Source organism: Neofelis nebulosa, chromosome 2, assembly GCF_028018385.1.
Source record: "Neofelis nebulosa isolate mNeoNeb1 chromosome 2, mNeoNeb1.pri, whole genome shotgun sequence".
Classification (NCBI taxonomy): domain Eukaryota; kingdom Metazoa; phylum Chordata; class Mammalia; order Carnivora; family Felidae; genus Neofelis; species Neofelis nebulosa.
In genome coordinates this window covers 222,176,286-222,203,343 of record NC_080783.1, presented here as the reverse complement: position 1 = coordinate 222,203,343, position 27,058 = coordinate 222,176,286, and the positions used below count along the sequence as shown (strand labels likewise).

Sequence of the window (27,058 nt, the reverse complement as noted above, 5' to 3'; positions counted from 1 at the left end):
GGAGCCCCAGCCACCTGCAGCCTGAGCCCACACCCCAACAGGTTACCCCTCAACCGTCGGGGATCCTGGCCTGTGGCCTCGCCCGGGTTTGCTGTGTCTCCCATTCCTTACTCACCCCTTGGCATCCAGCGTGCAAGAGGGCGTGTCCTGAGGGGAGCCCCTGCTCCCCATGCATGTTCCTGAGGTTTACTGCCAACACGGGCCGGGATGAGTGTCCGCCCTGCTTGGACATATGGCCTGTAGCTGCCATGATGCACATGCTGGGTCGCTGCAAAATGAGCTTTCTGCTGTTCCTGAACAAGCCCAGGGGTGTCCAGGGACCACACGATGTTTTGTGAAGAGGCTGGGGAGCCAAGGTGGGGAAGGGTGGTGGGAGCCAGCCCCTCCTGACCACCTGCCCAGGACCCTTGTATCTGGCCCCACTGCTTGACCCCACCCCCAGAGGCTGGACCTAAGCCCCTTCCAGGCTCAGTCCCTCCAACACATAGGGTTCCCTGTGGTGACTCCCAGGGAGCTGAGCCTGTGGCCCATGTGGCAGAACAGAGCTGGGCCCCCTGGATCCCCACCCTCTGCAGTGGATGGTGATACCACCTCCTGTGGCAGCCCTGCACCCTCCTGCGTGGATCTGTAGGCCTCTCCCGGGACGTCGAGGGTGTCGGTCACGCCTGTCTTGGAGCTGAAGAAAGACTCGAGGTCTTTGAAGGAAAACTTTGGCCTCAGGCTGTGAGTTTCCCAGCTCCAGCTTGCTGTATGATGGTCACTCTGGGCAGGGCCGGCCAGGCCGTCCCCTCTGCCATCGTCCCCAGGGCCCGCTGGAGCTCCAGGCGGCCTCTGTCTCCTGCAGCCACAGGATTACAGGCCCAAGCCCTGGATGAATATACAACTAACGCCAGGAGTATGGAAGTCGGGGTCTGCAGGTGGCAGAAATGGTGCCTGGCCCCAGCACTTCCTGAAATCCGAGGCTGTTGAGAGAAATCAGTCCTGGATGAGGAGTTACGGGGGGGGGGGGGGGGGGGGGATGAGGGGTGGGGGAGCGGCCGCCAAGCCGGCTTTGTACCCAGAGTGTGAGGGAGTCAGCGCCCCGGCTTCACCACAGAAGGAGAGGTAAGACCTGGCTGTAGCCCAGCTGAATGGTCCCTAAGCCCCTGTGACTGCTTTCTTTTTCTGTTCTTTTCTCTCTTTTTTTCTCCCAAGGCAGGTTTCCTTGTTATTATTGAGGCATTTACTTTTAAGTGAAAGCCGCTTGGCATTCCTATGTAGACAGACACTATATACAACCCTGGTTTTTTCTCAGAGCAGAAGTTAAAAATTATTCAACGCAAAATTCCTGGGCTGTGCTGGAGAGGCCGGTTGTACCAGGCAAAGGTTTCCACCACATTCCGCCCAGCCAGGCCACGATAAGGCAGCCCTGGGAGCCGAGCCTGCCGACCTGCCCACCTGCCCTGCCGCCCAGCTGTCCCCACGGGGACCAGGTAGGACCGAGGCTTCTGGGAAAGCGTCAGGGAGAGGTTTGTCTCGTGGGGTCTACAGTGACCTCATCACTTGTAATCGGAGCTGGCCTGAAAGTCCCCACCAACCTGAACTTTTTCTTTCGGAGCTGTGATCCAGCCCACAGTCTCTGGGATGTCCTGGTGCTGCCGATGGCACTGAAACATGAGGGACCATGGGGAGGCCCTAGCCCATGAGCTTTCAAGAGAGAAAGAGTGGGGGCCCTTGGAAGGGGCTGCGTCAGCTGAAGGGGTCTTACAGAAAACTGGTGGTGTTTCTACTATTTGTAGATTTGAAGATGCCCAAGGCCCATCTTTGGGAGTGTTGGAAGATATCTGGGCATGGGGGGGGGGGCGGGGGGAGGGGGCACCGGGCCTGTGCTGGCCGGGCAGGCTGCCCGAGATCCCACAGCTCCGTGACCTGTTGGAAATCCAGCCCCATGTGGCTGCATACAAAGGCCATGAGGTGACACACAGTCTCCCCAGCAGAATGGGGGTCTTTGCCCTCTGCAAAGGGTGTGGGTGTTTTCGAGCATCCTCCGGGAAAGAATGATTGTTAAGTCCCTAGAATGTTCACTTATTACCTGGCCATCTCTGAAGATGACAGCCAGGATCCTGGGGGCCCAAGGAGAAAGGGATCAAGACTGAGATCATTCCCGTTTCGTAGACGGGACAATGGCCAGAAAGCGCCGGCAAGGAAACCAAAGTTATTCCATTTCACAAGACACACGTGCACTATGCGTAACTACTCTAAGGGTGCGGAATTCATGACTGGCTGGGGTAGGGCCAGCTGCCTCCATCAAAGCTGAGATTGAACCCTGCTGAGATTCGGAGCCCAGGGTGTCACGGTAATGTGAGGTCATGAAACAAGACGTGGCCTAAGACACAGGCCTAAGTCCACAGTGGGGCTAAGCCTTGAGTGGTCTCATGACAAAAGGGGCAGAACGTGGCGGAGACTATGCCTGCCCAGAACGGTGGACTCAGGGTGGGAGCGCTAGACTCCGTGAGACCCCATCACGGGGAAACGGTCGTTGTCCCTGCTGAATATCAACTATCAAAAGAGGAGTGGAGAGTGTGACAAGGTCACTTATCGTAGGAGAGCAGAGAAGTTTGAGCTTTAATTACAGGTCATTCCAACATTACTGAAGTGGTTGCCAGGCCTCACAGGGTGCAAAGTATACCGACTGAATTTTTATTTCATTTGTTTAATGTGTATTTATTTTTGAGAGAGAGGGAGAGAGAGAGAGCATGTGGCCGTGAGTGGGGGAGGGGCTGCAGGGGGTGGGTACACAGGATTCGAAGGGGGCTCTGTGCTGGCAGCAGCAAACCGATGCGGGGCTCGAACTCACGAACCATTAGATCATGACCTGAGCCAAAGTTGGGCGATCAACCAACTGAGCCACCCAGGCGCCCCTTATTTCATTTTTTATCAAAGTTATACTTGTATGTAGCTTAGGAGTCAGGCGTTCCTATGAGGCTTGGACAACCACAGCCTCCCGGTCACCTCCTATGCTGTCCCCAAAGACAACTTCCATATTCCAGATAACTTTTGCGTTATTTACATGCATCTGTGCAACAACATGATTAAACCACAGTTTCCTGGTGTTTCTGTTTTAGGTATTGTCCACTGAATTCATTCTATGGACAATAGCTTTTACTCCTTCCACCTCTCCCCACACTTGTGCCCCCGTTTTCAATGGAGCTATAATTTTAGTTAGCTCTGTCCTCAGGGATTAGATTTGTATTCACACCAGGCCTGTGGCATGCCATGGTTATTGTTCCACCCCACACACGTGTTGTTTTCCCTGGAGTTAATAATCACCTTTCTTTTCTCATGCTTGCTGAGTTTTCTCTGAACTCATTACTAATTCATCCTTAGATTCTTGCCAGTGGCTTAAATTCAAACACACGGAGTATTTCTAAGGAGGTACCTCCGGGAGCTTCTGCCCTGTCCCAGGCCTGGTCAGCTCTCCCTGGGTCCACGGCAGGGCTGGCCCCTCAAGAACTCCTTGATCTGCATCCTGAAGATTCCTTTTGCTGCTCCCCTGGATTTTCCTGGATCTGAGGCTTGCTCTTTCTTAATTAGTCCCTGTTCTAGTGAAGCACGTCCTTCAGTAGCTTCCTGAGAAAGGGCACATGGCAGACACATGGCTTTAAAATATCTTTAATCCACTTGTGTGATAGTTTGGTTGGGTATAGAACCATTTTCCCTCCATAATGTGAGAACTGTTTCAGTGTCTCCCAGCTTCTGATGCTGCTGTGGGTAAAGGCGACGTTGTTTAAGTCCTGATCTGTGGTATGGAAACCGCTTGTTTCTTCTTGCTAGAGGTGTTTAGGGGCTTCTTTTTGTCCTGAGTGATCTGACGGTTCATGAAAATGACCTTTGTGTGGATTCATTTCCATCCCTTTTGCTAGATGCCTGGTGGCTCTTTTGGTCTGGGAATTCCTGTCCTTCAGTTCCAAAGAATTTTCTTGAATTACTAATTTTAAATTATTTCTTTTCTTCCCTTTTCTCTGTTTCCTCTTTCTGTGGTAAATATCAGGATCCTGGACCTCTTTGGCAGGCCCCTAATGACCTTTCTGAATTCCTTTTCCCAGTATTGTGGCTTCACTTTCAAGGAAATGCTTTTATTCTGTGTTCCAACTCCTTCATCGAGCTTTTCATTCTTCTGTAATATTAATTTCCAAGAGTACATTTTTGTTCTCTGAATATTTATTTCTACAGCATTCTGATCTTTTACTGTGGTCACACTATTTTCTCTCATCTCATTGAGGATATTAATAATCTCTCCTTTTTAAGTTTTCCTCTCGTATAGACTCTGAATAAACGTGATAAATACACTTCTGCACCTATTTCCTTACAGTCATGCTTGCTATAGCAAAGTTGAATCAGAATTAAGAACTGATAAATTGTCAAGCAAAACACAAGATAGGGACGCCTGGGTGGCTCAGTCAGTTAAGCATCTGACTTCAGCTCAGGTCATGATCTCACAGTTTGTGAGTTTGAGCCCCACATCAGGCTCTGTGCTGACAGTACAGAACCTGGACCCCACTTCAAGTTCTGTGTCTCCCTCTCTCTCTGCCCCTCCCCCGCCCCTGCTCACACTCTGCCTCTCTCTTTTTCAAAAATAAATAAACATTTTAAAATTTTTTTTTTAAAAAAGAAAAGAAAAACACAAGATACTCTATGGACAGATAGGAGTGGGTCATGGCCCAGTGAGCCAATGATCACATCCATGGGCCATCAGAATTGAGAAAAGTTCAGATTCACTAGTTCTCGGGAAGGCAAAACTCAGACACTGGCTCATTTTCTGGAAGCAGAGCCTGGGGCAGGGGATCCTGTGCAAGAGGAGTACTGTGGGGAGGGGTGCCTCAGAGAACAGAGAAGCAAGACGGGGCAGAGAAGGAGCTTCTGGCCTTGGGGAGCAAGCCAAGCTACCCTGCAGAGTATCAGTCATCATTCTGAGGGTGACAACCCCCAGGAGGGAGCTGAGAACCCTGGGCGGTGGGGACTGTGCACCTGTTGTAAGGGTTCCCGGGTGGGCACCTGGCTTCATTGGAGGTGAAGTGTCGTTTGGGAGGAGTCACACTTGCAAAACCGAACAAGTGAAGCACCAACAGCTACACAGGCGCCTGTGGGGAGAGCAAGCTCTCGTGCTATGGGGGATGCAGGAATCAGAAGCACTCCACTGGGAGCCTGCAAGGAGGCTCGAGGGAAGGTGTCCTGCAGCAGCTCACAGCGTGTGATGGGAGGCAGAGAGAGCACTCGCAAGGGCTGGCTGGGCGCGTTGAGTGTGTGCAGTCTGTCCGTGGTGCCCGGGAAGGGGTTCTGGTCTATCTGTAGTGCCCCCGGTGGTGGGCCAGGGTCTCCCGTCTTTGGCTGTTGGTGCGTCCTTCCCAAATGGGGTCATCACAAGCGTGACGCTCCTGTGTGCACAAATGTCATCTTCTCTACTGCTCAGGGAGGCCATGAGTGAGAGGGGCGGGGAGCTGGAGGCACATGACGCCCTCCCCACTAGCCCAGGGGCTCGGTAGGCCCCAGTGTCAAGCTGGTTGGTCCCTGCGGGGGGGGGGGGGGGGGGGCTCCTGCATTAGATTCAGAGTCTCTGCTCCCAGGCAGCGGTGGGAAGGCAGCCAGTGGGACAACTGGCCTTGCATTTGAATGTCTCACTCCTTCCCCTGCTTGATTAACCCTGGGTGGGGCTTTAACTGTTTCTGTAGAAACCTGTCCCCCCCCCCCCCCCCCCCCCCCCGCCCCGCACCTCAAGGAACAGAACAATGGCCTTTCCCTCTAATCTGTCAGGTCTGTGCCAGGGTCAACAGCAGGAACTTTGGGGACACCCACAATGTCTGTCCATGAAATGATTTGACAGGCTAGGCTAGGGGTTCCTGGGTCTGTTTGGACAAGCGTATAGTTTTCTGGAGTTTGACCCAGTGGGTCATTGGTCTTGGGAGAGGGAAGTGTCCTAGAGAGTAGATTCCGCGTTTGGTTTTCCTGAAAGAGAACAGTTTGATTAATTTGCACATCTTCCTCGTAAGTTCCCTTGCTTGGGCCTGTGAAGAGCTAGTGGTCGGGAAGGCACGAAAGCTTCTGTCTCTCCTAAGAAACAGAGGCACAACTGAACATCAGCTCACGGGGAAATCCAAGTCCAGGCTTGCCCTCTCCTTGCACAGACCCCTCTCGGGCCTTCTGCCCCCTCCCTTCCTGCCATCCCACTCCGAAAACCACTTCATTTTATGGAGATCAGCCACTTCTCTCCATAAACCCATTCCTCACATCCTGTTAACACCAATAACATCCCAACAACAACATCCGAGAGAGCCATCCCTACCTCCCAGGACATCACTGTGTGGTGGCCTTGAGGGAGGGAAGGTCCCCACACAGGCAGGCCCGTGACCCTGGGGCCCCAGAGCTGTCATCACACCCTGGGCATCTCTGAGAACTTCTCACTGTCTTGGGAAGGACTCTGCAGGACCCCCATGGATCCCCCACAGGATGGGTGCCAACTCTTTCCAGTGTTCTGTGAACAGGTGCCCAGAACGTGGTCACAAAGAGGACCCTAGAGACAGCATCTATGTTGGGGACCCACATCTGTGTTGGCCCCCAGGAAACAGCTTTCAGAGGTGGAATATGGGATCCGGTGACAGGGCGAAGTCCCACAGAAGGACTGGTCCCATGAGAAGTCCTTGGGGACAGCAGGGTCTTGTTGAGGAGGGGTGGACCGACCACCAAGGCCGGGGAAGAGGACAGATGGAGGCTGGGGCCCAATCTGTGGCCGACACTGACCTTGGCTCAAACCCGAGCCTCGTCAGTGTCCCATTTGTGAGGGGGCATGGCTTTTTTTAAACCAGGGTTCCTCCAGGCCGGAAGAGAGTGGTATGGAGGGGCGGGTGGGCCACCTGACCATAATCACACTCCCCTCCAGCAGTGCCACCAGAGGGCTGCTCCAACTTAGGCCCAGACCAACATGCCTGTGGCTTCCGAGGGTTTAGGGAGAGCCCCTCTCTGTGACCCCACCTCCCAAAGCGGTGTGCCGCCTGCAGCCTATGACCATCCCCCAGGGCTCTGTGGGAAACCAGGTCCCAAGGCCACTGTCCGCTCCTCCTACCGTCCTGCTGACCAGGCCCAAGGCTGCCCAAGGGCATTTGGGTCATGAGACCAGTGTGCCCTCACACCCCGTCCACAACTTCCTGGGCAGGGACTGGAAGGTCTTGCTACCTCCCTCTCCAGGGAGTGGGATGTCCCAGGCCACGGTAAGCTAGTGAATGTTTAACAGCTGGCCCTGGGGGTGGGCACCTGGTTGTGGCATTTGCCCATTTCCACAGTGAAAACACCCACCAGGATCTCAAGCCGCCGGGGTGCAGCCAGTGAACACTGAGGTGGAAGGCGTAATAATCCGCAGGCAGGAGTGTCTCCTAAGCCACTCCCTGTCCTCCTGACGCGCTCCCGTGTGGGATGTGAATCACACAGGAACACCGGTGTCCCTAGACCAGAAAGCAGGGCCTCGGGGTCATTGTGGCCTGTGGCCACAGGGGTAACGGTGCGTGCCCAAGCCTGGGCTGAGGGCCTGCCATGCCCCACTCCTCAGCTCCCGGGTGCCCATAGAAGGAACTAAGGGAGGGGGGTCCACATCCGCAGCTTTGTGCCCACACATATCCTCCGAGGCCAAGAGAGCCACTTACTCCCCAGCTCTCTGTGCCCTGGGGAGGTGGGGCAGGGGCAGCCCGTGGGGTGCAGGCAGAGCTGAGAAACACAGGGGGGGTGCTGGGGGGTGCAGGAGGCAGCCCTTGGAGGTCTGGGCTGAGCAGAGGCCTGTAGGACACAGTGTCCGGGGGCTGGTGAGTGGAGGACTGCGGGACCGTGGGACCAGGCTCTGGGCACACCAGGTGGACAGGCTGGGTTGGACTGGCGGGGGGGGGGGGGGGGGGGGGCGGGGCGCGGCGATTTGCAGCTGTGGCCACCTTGTAGCAGAATGAGGTGGGTCAGAGGTACCTGTACTGGAGAGGCTGCTGGTGGCCCGTGGGATGTCAGCTGTCAAGCCTCAGAGGGAGCCCCGGTCTCTGCTGTGTGTCTGAGGCAACAGTGTTGTGGGTGCCACGAGGGCCTTTACCTTGAGGGACGGCTCCCGTCACTCCCAGACAACAAAGGGGGCACAGAGCGCGGGATGGGGGTCTCAGCTCTTGGGGTGCAGGGCTCCGGGCCTGGACAGCTGCCGGCAGGGGGGCGGGGCGGCACGGTGTTGAGGCTGCACTCCTGCTGGTACAGCCCAAATACAGAACTTCTCTGATGTGCATAGATGCCTGCGTCCCGCCCTCCGGGCCGGAAGGCCGGAAGCTGGTGGGAGCAGGCTCTGGGGCCGAGACGAGTGCCTCTGCCTAGGTGAGGCTGCCAGAGACAGACAGGAGGGCGGATCTCTTTTCTGGGGGACTCATGCCTACTCACCTTCATTTGTCTGGATTAACTCGGGAGCAGGTGCATTTCTCCTGCAAACAGAGGTGCACCACCCAGGCCAGCTTAACCCTCTCCCCACCGATCTGCTTGGGACCCTGGGGGCAGGGTGGCAAACCTATGGGGGCAAGAGGGTCGGAGGCCTGTCCCAGGCCCAGGAGTTCAATTTGCCCTGAGTACTTGGCCACATGCACCTTTGTGGGGATAGCGGCCTCACTCCTGCTGGTCCGCCGGGTCCAATCGAGACTAGGAGGGGGACCAAGGCACCCCTCCTCCCACTCCCTCTGCAAACTCACGGGCACCAGGGCCTCTGGAGTCGGGCACCTGTCCTCGACCCCTCAGCCCCGCCTCTTCTTTGGTTTTCCAGCTAACAAAGCAAGCAGGGTGCTTTGTGGTGGCCTCACCCTGGGGACTGGGCCCATCCTGGGAGGGTGGGTGGGAAACCCAGCTTTGCATAAGGAAACCCGAGCCCCGCCAGGTGCGGGAGACAAAGGCGGGTGGCCCGCCCCTGCCTGCCTGGCTCTGAGGGGCGGATCCTCCAGGCTGGGTGTCCACACCCCCTCCCCTGGTCTGTGCGAGGCAGTGAGGTGGGGGGGGGGAGGACCCGGCGGGAAGATGTGAGTGTGGGGCTAAGAGGCCCCAGGTTGCCCCAGCCTCCTGCCCCACGTCTGCATGGGCCCCTCCCCAGCCTCGCAGGCTGCACTGGGGACAGAAGGGGAGCCTGGGGAAGGCAGGCAAGCATGCTTCTCATGGTGCGCCTATGTGTCCCTATCACCCCTTCGGAGCGGGTTTCCTGGAGAAGGGCAGGTGCCTTACAGCCCCAGCCTCCCCAGCCCTGTGGTGGGTCATGGGTCCCCCATCACAAAGCCTGGGTCCTGTGGTCCTCAGCTCCCCAGCCCTCTGCAGTGGGCCTTGTGTGGGTCCTTCTGGGGACTAGGCCACCTGCAGTGTCCCAGGCACCGTCCCCCACCCCAGCCTAAATGCAGGAACATCCCCCTGGGGGCTTTGGGGACCTACAGAGGGAGGGGCTTTCTGGAGAAAGGACCCCTCCAACCCCCAGCTGGCCAGCTTCAGGGCTGTGGCACAGCCTCTGGGCCTGGGTCCAAATCGCTGTGACCTTGAGGAAGGGTTCAGGGTGTTCTGTCACAGGAGCTGACGGAAGGGGGAGACACAAGCAGCATTAGTGGGAAGGAGGGCTGGGGTCTCTCTGGCCTCTCAGGCACAGCCCACCCCCAGAGGGTCAGGAGCTTGGACCACCCGCACCCCCTGCTCTTCTGGGCCCCTCCCAGTCCCCTTCCTTGTGCCTCCAACTGCCTTCCTCCTCCGGGCTCCGCATACGGGACCTGCACCCGTATCTCTGGGATTCGGGGACTTGCTCCTTCCCTCTTGGACACCTGTCAGGGCCGATGTCCCCAAACCGCTCTTCCCTTTCAGGTTTGTCTCACGCACACGCTAGTCACACATGTGTCCAGTAACACGTACACAAGGTCACCCCCTCCCAACCCCTCATATCCCCCATGTACAGCCACCGGCGTGCACACACACAGAGGAATGTGCCTCCTGAGCTGGCAACCAGGCACCAGCATTGCAGAGTGTCCTCTGGCCCTGTCCTGGGCCATCCACCTCTCACCCCATTCAGCTCGTTTCCAGACGTGGCCCCCCCACCCCCACCATGGCCTTCAGGCCTCCTGCTCGTCTATGGGGGGTGGGGGGCACCGGGAGGCAGCACACTGACTATATCTGCCTCACAGAGAACCACAGGCTTTGCTTTCTTGGGTCTCACCAGGACTGGAGCGGTCTTGACCCGCCGCCAAGCTCACCGGCTGGCCAGGCCAGGCCCGTCCCACCCACACGGGCTCCACCTGGCTGGAAGCCATGAGCTCCTTCCTGCTTTCCACCTTCTCAGAACAGGGTGTGGCCCTTCCTCTCCCTGGGTCTGACCGCTTCCCTGAGCTTCTATCACAATCTGGAAACTCAGCAACCTCGTTCTCTGGGCAGGCACAGTAGGGGAACCCCTGAGAGACAGGGGCAGGGAGCTCCAAGCCCTGTGGGTTCGTGGAGCAGGAGCCCAGGCACAGGGGGCACGCAGGAGGGCCCCCGGTCAGGGCCGAGACAGGCCCTTCCCAAGCAGGGCCAGCCCTGGCTTTGCTAGTCTATGGAATGCAGTGGATTTTCCAGAAAGCTGAGTTCGAGCGTGTGCAATTTAAAGGAAGCATCTTTCAGCCCAGGATTGCGTCCTCCCTGGTGACGGGTGTTAAAGCCTCGTTTGCTTAGGTGGTAGATGGCAGCCGTCTTGAGTGCCCTTCGTGTCAAACAAATACGTGCTAGCCCCCGAAGTCAGGACAGTGGGGCCAGCGCTGCGTTTCTTGAAGGGAGGGACAGAACAGTGGCCAAAAGCTGTGCTCCTGGCCCAAGTGGTAGCCCCTGGAGCACGGAGGACAGAGGGGCCGTCCTCCCCAGGTGTCATGAGCACGCTAGGAGGGCGCACACGCAAGTTGTGTCTTTCCACCAGGTCGGCCTTACCCAGTCGGAAGGCAGAGTTAGTCACAATTATAAAGCAAGTTCAGGATTCCAAACTCGATGACATTTCACCACATGATTAAACTTGGCTTCTCACACAGCACACAGAGCAAAACACAAGAGTAGCCACACAACAGACAAGACACAGAGGGGGTGGGGAGCTAGCGAACCAAACTCAGGTGAGTCTGTGAGCACACAGTGGAGACAGGGCCTCGGTGGGCCCGAGTCAGCCCCGGGTGCTCACTGCTTGTTAGGTTCCAGCCGTGCCAGATCTCCGCCTGCCTTCAGAGCTGCCTTTTTAAGTGGGCGGGCACAGAGCGGTCACCTGAGGAGTCTGACAGTTTGCTGCAAAACCCCTCCCCTTTTTATGAGTTTTTAATTTATTTATTTACTTATTTTAATGTTTATTTCTGAGGAAGGGGGCACGGGGGCAGAGAGAGAGGGAGACTCAGAATCCGAAGCGGGCTCCAGGCTCCGAGCTGTCAGCAGAGATCCCGACGTGGGGCTCTAACCCGTGAAGCGTGAGATCATGACCTGAGCCGAAGTCAGCCTATCCGACTGAGCCTCCCAGGCGCCCCGATCCTTGCCTTTTTGAAGGGATTTAATCAGTCTAGGGCCCCTGCAGGCCTCCTCTGCTTCCGCCTGTTATCAGTTCTGGGGTGTCGTCAGCCGGTGCTGGTGCCCCTGAGATCTGGTAGCTGTGGTACCCTTAACTACTTGCGTCCTTGCTTGACACAGGCTCTGGCTCGACCTGAGCGAGACACCCCATTCTGCCCTCTCCGCTAGGAGTCTGTGGGCCGGGAGTCCACTCGCTGCCCGGCCGGGATCACAGCTCTCTCCAGCTTTGGGTCAGCACTGCCCTGAGCGTGGCAGCTGCGGGGGAGGTCACCAGATGGCCCTGCCCTAGCTTCTGGGGATCTGGGTTCTGGAGCTCGGCAGGGCGCCCCGAGCGGTGGCTGCTGGCGTTAGGTTATGGGCAGCGCGTGGAGGAGAACTTGGGGTCTAAGATGGCAGGACCCGCAAAGGAAAATGTAGTTGCTCTGTGTTTAGACAGAGATGTGTTTCGTTTCTACGGGCAGCTTCTTGGCGGCACGAGGCCTTAGCCCGGAAACCAAGGCAGCGTCTCTCCAGCCGCAGTTCCTGGGCTCCTGGAGACATCGGCGCCCTCCTGGGTTCCCGGCGGCTGCGGTCACTCAGGGCTGCTTTGCGCTTCCGCTTCGGGCCCAGAGCTGGGATTTGCTTCGGAAAAGACAAAAGGCAGAGAAGGGGAAGGACAAGGGGGAGAGGTGTCCCCCACAACGGAAGGAGGCTTAGCAAGGAGCGTCGGGTGGCGGCGGGGTGGCCTCGGGACCCCTGGGTCCGGAGCAAAAGCCAGGACGCCCCCAGGCATCTCCAGCGAACGTGCCCAGGGGTGCCCTTGAGGGGGAGGACGGGGCAGGAGGAGGTGGGCAGTCTCCCCTGATCCCGTGAGACTCGTTACAACCCTTCTGCCAGCCTTGTCTTGAAGTTTAAGTTTGCTCAGGTCTCTTTCCTTTCTCAGCGCTTTGTATCTGGGTGTTTTTCCTCTTGTGAGTGCTCACACTGCGTTGTATTGTACAATATGCTATGCGGTCAACTTTGTACCCGTCCTCCCTGCAGCGCTGGGCTCTGGGTGTCCTATTTTGTGAATGCTGTCAGGAGAGCTCTACACGCATCTGCGCCCCCCCCCCCCACCCCCAGGGGGTGAATGACCAGCTCTTCCTTTTCCTGCACGAAATCCCACGTCTTGTGGGTCTGCTCCTCTGTCTTTCTGGTCCTGCACCCGTATCTCCCGGAATCGGGGACTTGCTCCTTCCCTACTGGGCACCGGTCAGGGCCGATGTCCCCAGACCGCTCTTCCCTTTCAGCTTTGTTCCCCAGGATAGGGATGGCATTGGGGTGTGAGAGACTTGGGGGAGCAGGCATCTGACCACAGGGGCCTCCCCACAGCCGCCTGGGGTGAGCAGACCTAGGCCCAACTCCCACCACACCCCCAGCCACCTCCTGGTCCACTCTGGCCCTACAGAGCCCCCCGCGCCCCCCCCCCCCCCACACAGGGAGGCATCTCAGGCCCCTCCCGGCCAGCCCCTGCCCGAGGCCCCTCCCAGCCACCACAGACCCTCCTGCTCAAGGCCCGGGGTCCGAGCTGGTCTCCTCTGGGGTTCCCTAAGGAAAAGAACCCAGAAAGCCTCCCTTGCGAACAGCCAGAAGCACAGAGGCTCCTGCTGGGTGGAACCCCCCCGCCCTGCTCCTCTGAAGGCAGAGCTGCTCCCTCAATGGCCCAATGCCATCCCTCCCTCACTGTTACCACCTGGCATCGGGAAGCGGGGACAGAGTCCTGGGGACGCTGCGTGTGCACGTGTGTGCAGCCCCGCACGTGAACGCCCGTGCCACACGCCTGTCTACCTGCCTACGGATGCTCGCCTGTGTTTCCACACGCGTGCTGCACGCCCGTGTGCGAGCCTCTCCTCGTGAACCCTACCTGCATCCCAATCCTGACCTCAGTGCCTGACACGGAGTCTGCTCAGGACCCTGGGACCCCAGACAAGCCCCTCGCAGATGCTCCCGGAGTCCGTCCACAGGACACGCGGGTGTTGACATGTACACACGTGTACTCTCGCCTGACCAGAGCTGGCCTGGGGCCCAGACATGAGGAAGAAGTCGATGCCTCAGGGGGGTCCGGGGACAGCAACCCCGGATGGGAGCCACACCTTCAGAGAGCAAGACAGGTGACCTGGAACCCAAAGGGACGGAGGTGACCCCGTCCATGGATGTTTGATGATAGGGGTGTGGGCCATGTCTAAAGGGGCACTGTGCTTGGCGGGGAGGGAGGACCCCCCCCCCATGTGACCCTGAGGAGGGAGGGCAGCCAGAGTGAGCTGGGCCCAGAGGTGGCAGCCGAGTGGCGGTGGGCTAGGAGCTGCCCCCTCTACTGCCCCACCCTAGACACAGGGCCTGGGGTGCCCCCATGTGATCCCAGTGCTTCTCAACACCCAGGCAGAGTTGGGGGGACACATGAGGGAGTCTCTGGGAGTCCGTAGGGTGAGATCTGAGGGGCGATGCCCCCAGGGAGGCACGGCCAGGTGGGGGAGCTTTTCGGACAAGAGGCCGTGCCCTGGGGTGACGCCCTGGGGTGAGCACGTGACCTCCAGCATCTCACACCCTGTCCAAGGTGTGCTGCCCGGAGAGCCCAGCCCAGAGGCACACTCCTGAGAGTGATTTGTGCCCCGTGGGGAGCAGGTGGGGCCAGGGCTTGGGGAGCTTCCCAGGATGCTAACCAGGGGTGGGCGTGGGGCAAGGGGTCCCTGTGCATCAGGTGGAGAACTGCCTTCAGGGGTAGGTCTGGTTTCAGCCTAAGAGGCTCGGGCAGCTTCCCTGGGCCCCCTGAGGGCAGCAGAACAGCCAGGGTGATGGGTATGGGGTACCCTCTGCCTTGGGCCCCCATCTCTGAGGCAGCAGCTTCAGGGCTCAAGTCAGAATGAGGGTGAGAGAACCTGCTGAGCATTCCAGGCATGGGGACCTCCCCTGGGTCCCCTAATGACTCCTGCTTCACCCCGAGCTCTGGGTCTGCTGGACGGGGCTGCCGTGGGTGCCCTGTGGCCGAGGCAGGTTTGAGGTGTGGAATATCCACGCGAGGGCACGACATTCCCCTGAGGTTAGTCACCGGACTCGCCCGCGGCGCCCACGTTACCTGTGCCCCCCCCCCCCCCCGCCCCCCGTCCACTACTCGAGGCTGCTTCTGAGTGACTTCTGTTCGTGTGTCTCCAGCTTTCCTGGTTATCACCACTTGATGCGGACGTATCTGCACTTTGCTTGGATGGTTCCAGAAGCCTCAGTGGCTGAGTGGCCATACTCTGTCTCCAGCACAGGCCATGGGGCGTCTTGCCCAACCCAGCTTTGCAGTCCAGTAGCCCCTGACAGGTTAGCTAGGCATCCAGCCCTCACCCCCACCCCCAGAGACAGAAGCCCTGGAGACGTCTCCTTACATCTGGCTCCAGGAGGAACCTCTGGCCGCCAGGACACCCACCAATCAAGGCCAGTAAACAACCCAATGGGACCGAGGGTCTTCAAGAGGCTCCCACATCCCTGGGACCCTGGCCCAGCCCTCACCCAATCCTGAGGCAGAAATGAGTGGGGCCCTGGAGGACCATGCACCCCGATGTGATGCAGGGGTCCCCGAGGCACTGCATAGGGTCAGGTCCCAAGCCTCAGCCAGACCAGAGGCCCACAGCATGGGGGAGGAGAGGAGGCCCCACCCATGGTACAGGTGCGGGCACCGGAAAGGGGCCTGTGTTGCCCCCCCAGACTGCACCTAGACCCAGGGTGGGGACAGGGTCCACTTCCCGCGAGGACTTGAGGGGCTGCCCAGCCCACCTGCTCCATCTGGCTGGACAGGATATTGGCCCATCACGGTCATCAAAGCAGCCCTGGGCTTCTCCCTCAGACTGTCCCCATTCCCTCTCCTCAAAAGCCCCCAGGTGTCCCGGACTCCAGGTCCAGAGCTGAGCAGTGGCACGTGCCCCTGCCCAGGGCCCCATCGCAGATGACCACGCCCACTTCCTCCACCCTCACCCACACAGCCCTGCTTCTCAAACAGGGCTCACTGTACCCACTCCTGTCCCCACTGGTCAGGGACGAGGGTCCACCCTCTGTGTAACAGGCCTTCCTACACCCTCCCACTACTTGCTGCCCTCACAGAGGCCTCTCTGCCCCACCCTACAACCCCAGCCTCCATGAACACGCCTGCAGCCTGTGAACCCCCCACCTCGCCCTGGTCAGTGCCCTTCATGGGTCCATCTATGCTGTTCCTCCCTAGCCTTGGGGGTCCCGCCCTGCCCCAGTGTCAGAAGGTGCCAGCTCCCTTGGTTCCCTAGGTCTCTAAACAAGACCCTCCTTGGGGCACCTGGGGGCTCAGGCAGCTGAGCATCCGACTCTCGATTTCAGCTCAGGTCATGATCTCATGTTTCATGGGATCGAGCCCCGAGTCTGTGCTGACAGCACAGAGCCTGCTTGGGATTTTTTCTCTCTCTCTGTCCCTCCCCCATTCTCTCTGTCTCTCTCAAAATAAATAAACTTTAAACAAGACCCTGCTTGGCCACAGTGATGTCTCTAGTTCCAGCCTGTTCCTCTGCAACACACAAAAAAACTCACTGCCTCCTCCCTCAGCACTTCTAGAACTCGTAGCCTGGCTCCTCCCTCCTGCCAAGGTCACAGTGACCTTCTCCCACTGGTCTAGCTCCCTCCATCGCCCTCCCCCCTCACGCTGTCCTCTGATGCGGTTGGGACTCCTCAGGTCCCAGCACCTGTGCACCAGCGGCCACGTCTGCCTCTTCTTCCTCCCACTGACAGGCAGGCCCAGGCCGGTCCCCAGAGCCCTTCTTTCCCGGCCGCTACACCCCAGCCCCTGGCCCATCCAGCTATGCTGGAATCCTGGGACAGAGTTACCGAGTGTCTTGGAAAGGCCAATCCAGACCTAGCAGAGCCACAGGGGCTGTGACAGCAATCTCACCAACAATTCTTTTTTGGTCTGTTTTTACTGTTTATTTTTGAGAGACGGTCAGAGCACGAGCAGGGGAGGGGCAGAGACAGAGGGAGACATAGAACTCGAAGCAGGCTCCAGGTTCTGAGCTGTCAGCCCAGAGCCCAAGGTGGGGGTTGAACCCATGAACCGTGAAATCATGACCTGAGCCAAAGTCAGAAGCTTAACCAACTGAGCCACCCAGATGCCCTCCCCCACCCCCCACCCCCACTGTTCTAAGCAAAGTGTCGAGGCACAGCCGAAGGCTCAGCCGAGCCCTAACCCTCAGCACCTTGTTACAATAGCTCAGACTCCTTCCCAACCGCTGCCCCTCTCGTGCCCAGCGAGCTTGTCGAAGGGCATAGATTCTCTTCACAAACGATCTCTCCAACCCGAGAGTCCCATGGGAGCTGGTTCTCGGGCCTTTGACACCCTAGGGGTCCGACCCGAAGGGTGGGCAAGAGGGTGGGGGGTCTCCTGTTGGCGTCGGTGAGCAGCACAGGGAGGGTGGCGGGACCAATGCCGCCGTGGGGGTCACTGATAGGAGTGTCCAGACCAGCCAGTGCATGGAGACAGAGGCACATTGGTGGCTCCTGGGGCCAGGGGGCTACCCGGTGGGTCTTCCTTCAGGGGGCTAAAATGTTCTGGAACTAGATGCTGACGGTGGTTGTACAACATCGTGCAAGCACTAAATGCCACTGAGTTGTTCACTGTAAAATGGTGAGCTTTATGCTATGTGAATTTCACCTCAATTAAAAAATACTCCCTTGGTAAACACGTCTCCCATCAAACCAAATCCCATCAGAATAGGATCCAGGTGTTGCTTGGGGCCACTGGGCCCTCTCACTCCTGAGGCGGTTGCCCCCCAGTTTCTGTGTGGATGGGCCCTGGAAGGCTCAGCTCAGGAAGGCATCTGTGCCCCTGGAAACAGGGAAGCCAGTCTTCCCTCGTGTGTGTCTGAAAAACAAATCTGCTTGGTGCCGGGTGGGCGGCCCCAGAGCACAATTAGACTCCAACGAGTGGAAAAAGAGGGTGGTAATTTTCCCGAGCCCCATCCCTGGTGGCAGCCTCAGGCATCTCCATGACACTTCTCTGCCTTTGGAGACCAATTACCCAGGTGGAGGGGGATAGCTGGGCCCAGTGGCCTCGTTAGCTCGCTTTCTCCGCTGGAGGGGGACCGGGGAGGGCAGCTGGTCCACGGCCCAGACAACTCGGCCGGGCCCCAAGGACCTGGAGATGCAGAAGGAACCTCACCACGCCAGGGCCCCCAGGTGGGCTCAGGCCTCTGCCAGTGGGAGCCAAGGGCAGGCCCCACCCCCCGGGGCCCAGGGGTGCCAGGGGGTGCAGGAGTGCGGAGCTCCCTCCCTGCCGTGGCAACAGCCCAGCTGACGCCTGCCTTTCCTGGTGCTGGGGTTGCATCAGACAAGGGGCCCCTCGGGGGCCCCAGGAGCACCTTAGGCACAGGGTGCGCCCTGCCCTGAAGGCCCAGGCTCCCCGCCCCAGGCCGGAGCTGCCTTGCTCCACGGGGTGAGGGCACCTGGCGGTGTGGGTCGGGCTCTGCCCCCCTCGGGATTGCCACAACCACCGCTTGTCCCCTGATGCCACCTTACCTGATAAATATGGGGTTTCTGGATGATTCTTTCTCTAGGGTCTGTAAGGCAGTCTGCTCAGACTTGATAGGGACAAGGCCAAACCAGAGACTGGTTCCAGAACAATTTCCCAAATAGGCCACCGACTCCCTGAAGCCCTCTGAGTAATCCTGGCTTCCGCCAGGATCCATGACCTTTCCTGACCCTTTGCCCACCCTCCATGGGAGCAAGAGGGGCCCAGGGCCTTCTGCGGGCTCGCTCCCCATCACCCTCTGAGAGGAGGTACCTCTCCCCAAAGCACACAGAACCTTCTGACCACCTTGAAGCAGAAAACGTGGGGACACAATGTCCTCATTTCTGCTTATCTGCAGATAAGCATCTACGGGAAGAGTTGGCTGTGGCACGAGGATCTTCCCCTTGGCTCAGGGCGTCTGTTGCCAAAGGGCCCCCAGAAAGTTAGGAGGGGCCTCACCCACAGCACCCCTAGTTTCCTTCTTAGAGGTCACCCCCACACCCCTCTAGACAAGCCCTTAGTTCCCTGATCCCTATAGTCATATGTGCATCTAACCTGGGACACAGGCCAAGACCTATACTTCCAGTCCCTCCCCAGCTGGACCCTGAGAAGAAGCCCCATAGGACAGGCCCCTACAGGAAATGGACAGAAACAACCCCCCCCCCCTCCCAGGAGCAGGATGGGGCATCCCCAGGTGGGACCCCAGGGAAAGGATGGGGGAGGGGCCCCACAACCCAGAGTGACCTCCTCACTGATCCTGCCTGACCTCACTGACTTCACCTGACCTCATGGCTGACCCCCTCCTGACCTTCTCACCTCATCAGGCCTCGCTGACTTTCTTGCCGACCGCCTGACCTCCCTGAGCTCCCCTAACCTTCTCGCTGAGCCCCCTGACCTTCTTGCTGACTTCACCTGATCTCCTCCCTGATGCCGCCTGACCTTGCTGACCTTTTGCAGACTTCATCTGACTTTCTTGCTGACCCCACTTGACCTTGCTGACCCCACCTGCCATTCTCATTGACCTCATCTGACCTCTTTGCTGACCCCACCTGACTCTCTTGCTGACCTTCTCACTGACCCAACCTGACCTTGTCCCCCTCCTTCCTCTGATCAGGATTTCGTGAGCCCTCACTTCCTGTCAGCACTGGGGACACCTGGAAGCTCATGGGGCCTACAGCCTGCTGAGGGGTGGGGTACCCCAAGTTTCAGAGGCTAACCCCATAAGAGAGAAAGAGAACATTCCAGAAGAGGGGCAGCGTGTCTCCAGCCAGGGAAGCCCCTAGGAAGGCTATGGCTAGGGTGGGAGCCCCTGGAGCCCCTGGGAGCCCCCACCCAGCACTGTCTGGGGGCTGGTGGGCAAGTTTCCCCCACCCTGCAAAAGCCCCTCAACATCACTTTAGCCTGGCTGTGGGGTGGGCTCTGGAGCCCGACCCTCTCCCCTGAATGTGAGAATCTTCACTCAAATTAGATGCTAATGCCTGCTGCAGCTGCCGATTTGGAATGCAAATCTGAACCACCACACAAATGCTTCCGCAGCCCTGTGGCCCCGGGGGGGGGGGGGGGGGGGGGCAGAGTGGGTTCTCCCCAAATTGGGTTCCCCAGGACACAAGGTCGCCCCTGTTGGTAGAGCCACTGGGGCGTCTGGCATCTTCCAAGAGCTCTTCCTGCACACGACAGACTTGCCCGTGTGGTCCTGGGCCAAGCCTCAGAAGAGGGCTTGGCCTCCTGCTCCAACTCCTGTGGTGGAGGCCAGCGCCTGGGCAGCCCCTGCCTGCGGGAGAGGAAGGAGGTCAGCACCAGGGTCAGCTCCAAGGCCACTGTTAAATAAAGCCAGCCCTGGTTACAAGTTGACCTTGGACATTTTGCTGTCATTTTGCCTCCACGTGGGGAAAGGTCACAGCGACTTCAATGGTGCCTGGTGCCAGCCTGGGAGGGACACAAAAACTGACGCTCTTGGGTCCTGCACCCAAGACCTGACCCTTGTCCTCTGACCCCAAAGTGCGGGCATTCCCCCTGCCCGGTGGTGAGTGTCCCTGAAGGGCACCTGGAGATCCAGACAGAGCTGACACTCCAGCAGCGTTCATTCGTCCATTCTGCAAATGCCCGTGGTGCCATCGGTGTGTACTCTCACCTAGTCTCCTGGTCAGCCCTGAACAAAACTGCAGCCCGGTCATGAGAACTACCTCAGTCTGTGCGCGTGGTTGGCACATAAGTGCTGGGTAGAGTGCGGGCCCCGCTGGAAGTTAGCAGATGTCTGGGTCTCACTGAGAGGTAATACGTGAGCAAAGAAGCCAAAAGGGTGAGGGTGCCACAAGGAACCCCCAGGAAGAGGCCGGGAACGTGGCAGGGGTGATGGGGTGGGGTGATGTGGGCCCGGCTGTGGCAAGTTCTGAGTCAGAGGTTGGGGGGGGGGGGGGGCTGCCAGGGACCAGGGACAATGTGTCTCCACGTGCTGTGGGTGAGGCTGAGCCTACAGCCTTTGAAGGCAGTTGCAGGGGCCAGTCAAGATCACAGCACTGACCCAGGAGAGACCGTGGCGGTCAGAGCAGGCAGTGACACAGGTCAGAAGGACCCCCAGGTCTGGGTGCACTAGGAAGGTCCAGCCAGCTCTCCCAGGGGCTGCGGCTGGAGAGGGTGCAAGGAGATGGGAGGGCCCCTAGTAGACATGGGGCAGGTCCAGACCGGTCTGTCATGGCTCTTGGACACGCTGAGGCAGGCGGGTAGTGCGTTTGGGAGCCGTTGGCATGACGACTCTTCGGTCTGGTGACTGGAGAGGGTGTGGGGGAGGGGGACAGAGACATGGACAGACTGGGGCCTGGCCAGATTAAAAGTGGGGACAGGAGCAGAGGTTCCTGGAAGCCAATGAAAGAAATGCTTCCAGATGGAGCTGCTGACCCATGGTGTCAGAAGGTCAAGGGCAGGAGGCTGAGGACAATGGCTGAGAACTCAGTGCTGGAAGCAGGGAGGAGGAGGCAGGAGGAGACCGGCCGGCAGGGCTCACTGCCCAGCGAAAGGCACGCAGGCACTGGGAGAAACACATGTTAGGGCTGAGGCAGCCTGGCAGCATCCCGGCCAGAACAGACCTGGATGACAGTGACAGAGGGTAACCGGTCAATGAATGGGAATGTGTGAGGTGTGGGGGGAGGGCAGGGGACCGCTTTTCCTTTCAGAAGAGCCACGGAAGAGAAAATTGCCAGCCACGACCACCAGTGAGCAAAGCCACAGCCTCTGCTGTGACCACTGCCAGGGGTGCACAGCCTGTCAGACCCCTGCACGGAGGGACTTTGTGCAGAAGGATGGGCCTGGAGCCTTCAAAGGGGGTCTCAGCAGTCAGGAAAAGGCCGAGGAATGTTCTGGACCAACTGAGACTAGGGGACACCACAGCTCAGTGCAGCATACGGTCCTGGGTCAGATCCTTTGGGAGGACAGCACTGGGACAACTGGTCAACAGGGTCTGAGACCAGCCCGGAGGGCATGGGACAGGTGACGAGAATTCCCAGGCTCCGTGGCCATGTGGTGCTTTGGTAGGGGTGGGGGTATCTTTGTTTGTAGGTCAGGGGTGAGGGGCATCCAGCCAGCAACTCACTCTCAAATGTCCTAGAAGAAACTCCCAATACTTGCTATGGAGTGGGGTTCACCCAAATATACTTGCTATGGATTGGGGTGCACCCAAATCCGTGTGTTGAAGCCCTAACCCCTCAATGTGTTGGTATAGGGAGGGGGGTCTTTGGGAGGAGATCGGGTTAGGTGAGGTCATGAGGGTGGGCCCCACGGTGAGATTAGTGTCCTTCTAAACAGAGGGCTCTTCCCTTTCTGCTTGCACACACCAAGAAAAGGCTGTGTGGCCACCATGAGAAGGTGCTGTCTGCGAGCCCGGAAGGGGCCTCACCAGGCACCATATCTCCTGGCACCTTGATATTAGACCTCACAGGCCCAGGAACTGTAGGAAACAAATGTCCATTGTCTAAGCTGCCCAGTTTGTGGTGATGCGTCACATCACAGCAGCCCAAGAGGACTGAGACAGTATTGTACCTGCAACTTTTCTGTAAGTTTGAAATTATTTCAAAATAAAAAGGGAAAAATTGCCACAAAGGAAAGACTTAAGATAAAGCAAAATAAGGTCCCAAACAGGGCTGGGCCCTCCTCAGGCTTTAGTAGGCCCGTGCCAGGAAGGGGGCCTCGGGGAGTGAGGGCAGGAGGGAGGACCCCTGCTCCGGGAGATTCTGGAGGCCTGCGGTGGAGAGGAGCTGGGAACGGGGGTTCAGGGCTGCAGTCACTGATACCATCGAAGAATTAGGACCAGGGGCATTGAAAAGCACGGAGTAAAGGCGTCTAGAGGTGCAGGTGATGGGTGAGGAGGTGATGACAGGAGATGGAACACCAGGAAAGAGGGGACTTTGGGGGCTTGGGGGGCCCAGTACCACATGGGGGTGAGGCCAGGAGGGGCCTGGGAATCCCGAGTTTGGAAGAGGTTGGTTTGGGGGCTGTAGTGGTCTCAGGGCTGTGAGGGCTAGGAGGGCACCTGGTGCTTCCCTGGAACGAGGCAGAGGCCTGGGGATCTGGTCTGAGACACCCTCCCCCAGGGGGCCAAGTCTGCACTGGAGGCTTTCCCGCCGCTGCTCTAGACCCAGCTGAGTGGTGGAGAAATGAGGGTCTGCTCTGAGTGCAAGAGCTACAGGCCCTTTTCCAGAGGGTTCCTGCACAGCTGGGGGAATGCAGTGGAGTCCTGGGGTCCCTAGTCTGCTTTGTCCCCAAGTCTCAGGCTCTCTTTGCAGCCGGAAGATGGGAGCCCCTTTAGACCAGGCCTCCTTTCCTGAGTGCTCAGTGTGGGGCTGATGCCCACAGGTTGTGGGCTGTCAGGAGCAACATGGCATTCATAAACCTCCAGCTTTGGCCAAGGCGGTGGGGGCGGGGGGTGAGGCCAAGCCACCTGTCTCCCTGGGAGATTGTGTGACCTCGGGCCTGTGGCCACGCCCTGTTTGTGCAGCGAACACAGATGCCCAGGTCGTATTCCACATCTGGGAAAAGTTCCCCCGGGGCCTCCAGGCTCCCGGTTTCTTCCTGAGAGGCCACTGAATCACTGGGCCTGGCCTCACCTAAACACCAGAACCTAGGCCAGGCCCAGCTGGCGTAGGCCCCGCAGGGCAGAAGAGGGCAGGTGGAGTTCAGGTTCCCAGCAGGATGAGTCCGGGGGCACCTGCTGCGGTCTGGAGCGGCTCAGTCCCGGCAGGGCAGGCTGGGGGTTACGGCCGGCAGGAAGATGCGCCCCCATCCCCGGGGCCCTGCTCAGCCAGCATTGTAGGCCCATGGACACAGGAGGAGCCAGGATTCAGGACTCCCCTGAGCCCCACTGAGCACCCCCCCACCTGCCCACGAGCTCTGGCTTCACCTTTGCTGCCAGGGCCAGAAAAGGTAGAAGGAAGCCTCCGGTGGGGTCCAGCAGCCCCTCGGGCTGGCTCTGCCTGGGGCCCTCCATGCTTGAGGCCTGCGGAGCGCAACCTGAGGGTCCCGAGGCACCTCAGCACCTCGAGACGCCCAGGTGGACAGGTCTCCTGCCGGGTAGGCAGTTCCTTGCAGTTGGCGGGGGAGGGGGGGGTGGTCAAGAGCAAGCAGGTGTCTCCACGCAGCCCACAGGGGAGGGCAGGGCCCAGCTTCGCCTGTCAGTCACTCAGCAGAATGTGCTCTGCACTGACGCTGGGCGCCCTGTCCCATCCTGGGCCTCACAGCTCTGGCCCCTGTCGTCTTCCTCAAAGACAGCGGGGTGGCCAGGAATCTGCCCTGGCCACCTGCCGGTTACGACCAGGAAATATGGCTCTAGGTGACAGCGCCGGAGGTGGGGTCTAGGGGACCTCCTCGGCCTGGGCAGCCGTCCCTGACAGTGCCGTGGCCTGGCCGGCCAAACCAGTGGGCAGTTGGAAACAAGGGCCAAGCAGAGAGGAAGGCCAGCGGTCAGCGGGGCAAGGGGTGGATTGGCTGAGGCCAGAGTGTGGCAGGGCTGAGCTGGCCTTCCCCCATAGCCTCTCCCCAGCCTTCTCCAGCAAAGGGGCTTTGAGGGGTCCTGGGCTGAGGGGCTAAGGAGACAGTGTGCAGACACTCCTTGTGGCGCCAAGGTCCCAGGCCTGTGGTCAGTTCTTGTTGCTAAGGACAACAGGGGGCACCCACCAGCTGCTCAGACCACAAGCCAGTCTTTGCTCAAGGCCTCTGGGAGTGCGGGGTACTCAGACCCACCCGCCCCGACTCCCCCGCCAGAGCCGGCAGGGAACACCTGCCCCCATCAGACCCTGAGTCTCTAGAGCTCCCTCTGGAGGCTGGAAGAGAGGAGGCCAAGAGGCCGGGCAGCAGAGAGGTCTGAGTGCCCGCTGGGTCTGCACCTCTATTTCCGTGGCTGTTTCAGCTGTACTGAGACCTCCCTGCCTGGCTCCCTCCCGGAAGCTCTGTTTCTGGCAGGTGCTACCTGTGAACCCACTGAGCCCCCTGGAATGGTGACTGGGGGGAACTTATTCAGTGCCCACAGTTCCAAGGTTCCAGGCATATCCTTGGAAGGGTCCTTGGCTCGGTCCCAGGGTTTTGGTCTGGAAGTACCCTTGTCCAGAACCTCTCGGCTCAAGCTGTACTTGAGGACAGCACCAGGGTGCCCCTGGGTCCCCGCCAGGGTGCCCCATCAGAGTCTGCTTTCTGATGCTGACCTCTGCAGATTCCCGTGCACAGGGAGTCAGAGAAGCCTGAGTCCTCAGCTTGACACCTGAGACCGCCTGTCTCCCCAGATCCGTCCTCTCTAGGGCCTGCTCCTGGGGTTTGCCTCTCACACAGCTGCCCTTGGCTATCCAAGGCAAGGTCCATCTCCTGAGCCCCCTCGATCTCTCAGGGGCTGGACCCAGCAGCCCTTCCCGACCGGGCCCCGAGCAGGCTCCAGGTACGGAGGCCGCCCAGTGATGGTCCCAACAGACCACACGCGGAGGTGACCGTGAAAGTGCTGAGTGTCGGGTCAGAGTCCCAGGAACATTCAGCTCACGGTCGACCAGACTCAGGGTCCCCCGAGTTCCACACGCCAAACCCAGCCTGACCGCAGGCAGGTGGGGGATGAAGGGACCTTGGCCACAGCCCTGCCTCATGGCCCCAGCCAAGATCTAGTGGCAGCCTCAGACCCAGAGCCCCCCCACCCCCACCCCGGCTCCATTCTGAGTACTGTCCTGCCTTAGGGCCCAGGGCTCATTTTTGGCAAACACTCCCGTCCCCGTCTCAATCTCCTCACCTTCCCCTGACACCTCACCCATAGCAAACTGCTTCGGTCCCAGGCCACAGATAGGACACCTGCCAAGGTCACTGGCAGGAATCTTCAAAATATATTTAAATAAGCTTTTTATTTCCAACATTTTCAGATATACAGAGAAGTTGCAAAGACGGTGCCAGGCTCCTACACCCAGGTCCCCCCGTCGTTAGCAGTTTGCACCTACTACGAATCATCGGTCGCAGCGAACCGATATTGATAATGTTATCTAAAGTCCACACTTCATTCAGATTTCCTTAGTTTCTCCGAAACATGATCCTTCTGTCCCAGGATCCCGTTCAGGATCTTACTTGACGTTTCGTTGTCACATTTCCTTAGGTCCCTCTGGGTTGTGACAGTTCCTCCTTGTTTTTGTTGACCTTGACAGTTCTGAGAAGTGCCGGTGATGTGTCTCTGGAAGCCGCGTTGATGTTCTTCTCATGGTTAGACTGGGGCGTGGGTTTGGGGGAGGCCCATGGAGGTGCAGTGCCCTCCTCACCATGTCACGTCAGGGAGGCCTGTTGTCACTGTGACTCATCACTCAACTGCAGTTTTGCCACCAGTGGGACATTTTTTATTGTCTTGTGCTTTAATTTTAATGATCTTCGAGTTCACTTGCTCATCGTTATTATCGCTGTCGTGTAAGTGTAAATTTAGATTGACCCACATTTAACACCTCAGACCTTCTCCCTGGAATCATTCTCCTGCTGATGTGTATGCTTTGTGGTTCTTTTATAGAAGGCTGTTGGTGGCAAATTTTCCCAGTTCTTCTTTCTTGACTTTTGTCTGTTGTGCTGTATTCCATCTTTGTTCTGAGGAAAGACATTCTGGTTTGCTGTTACTTTGAGTTCTTTTTCCACTGTCCTCTGTTTCCATCAGCGCTGTCCAGACATCAGCAGTCACTCCCACTCTTGACCAGTCTTGTTTTTCTCTGGCTGCTTTTAATGTTTTGTCCTTAGTTTTCTGGAGGGTTCACTTGGATGGCAAGGTATGGGTTTCTGTTTATTTATCCTACGGGGGATTCACTGGGCTTCCTGAATCCGTATTTTGATGTCTTTCAACAGTTCTTGAAAATTTTCAGATACTTTCCTTTCAAACATTAATGTCTTCCATTCTCTTCTCTTTCTTTTTTTTCTTTTTTTCAACGTTTTTTTTTTTTTTTTTTTTTTTTTTTTTGGGACAGAGAGAGACAGAGCATGAACGGGGGAGGGGCAGAGAGAGAGGGAGACACAGAATCGGAAACAGGCTCCAGGCTCCGAGCCATCAGCCCAGAGCCCGACGCGGGGCTCGAACTCACGGACCGCGAGATCGTGACCTGGCTGAAGTCGGACGCTTAACCGACTGCGCCACCCAGGCGCCCCATTCTCTTCTCTTTCAATTCTGTGTGTTTTATACAAACCCCTATATCTTACCCTCCCTTCTGTAGTTTTCATGTCTTTTTTTTTTTTTCCATTTTTAGCCTCCATTCTGGACAATTTCTTCTTACCTATCTTCCACTCCCCAATTTTCTTTTCAGCTACTTTTTTTTAAATAAAGATTTTAAAAAGATGGGGCACCTCAGTGGCTCAGTCAGTTGGGCGTCTGACTTTGGCTCAGGTCATGATCTCACAGTTCGGGAGTTTGAGCCCTGTGTTGGGCTCTGTGCTGACAGCTCAGAGCCTGGAGGCTGGTTCCGATTCCGTGTCTCCTTCTCTGTC

The 27,058-nt window shown here is 58.2% G+C and overlaps 1 protein-coding gene across 1 annotated transcript in view; it reads left to right on the top strand.

Annotated features, from left to right (window-relative positions):
- The first annotated feature begins 1,279 nt into the window (after positions 1 to 1,279).
- Positions 1,280 to 27,058, top strand: part of TTLL10 (tubulin tyrosine ligase like 10) — a 60,142-nt gene continuing 34,363 nt past the window's right edge. The window contains exon 1 of the mRNA XM_058719509.1: positions 1,280 to 1,472. The gene's annotated coding sequence lies outside the window, so the exon portion shown is untranslated. The remainder of the gene's footprint in view (positions 1,473 to 27,058) is intronic.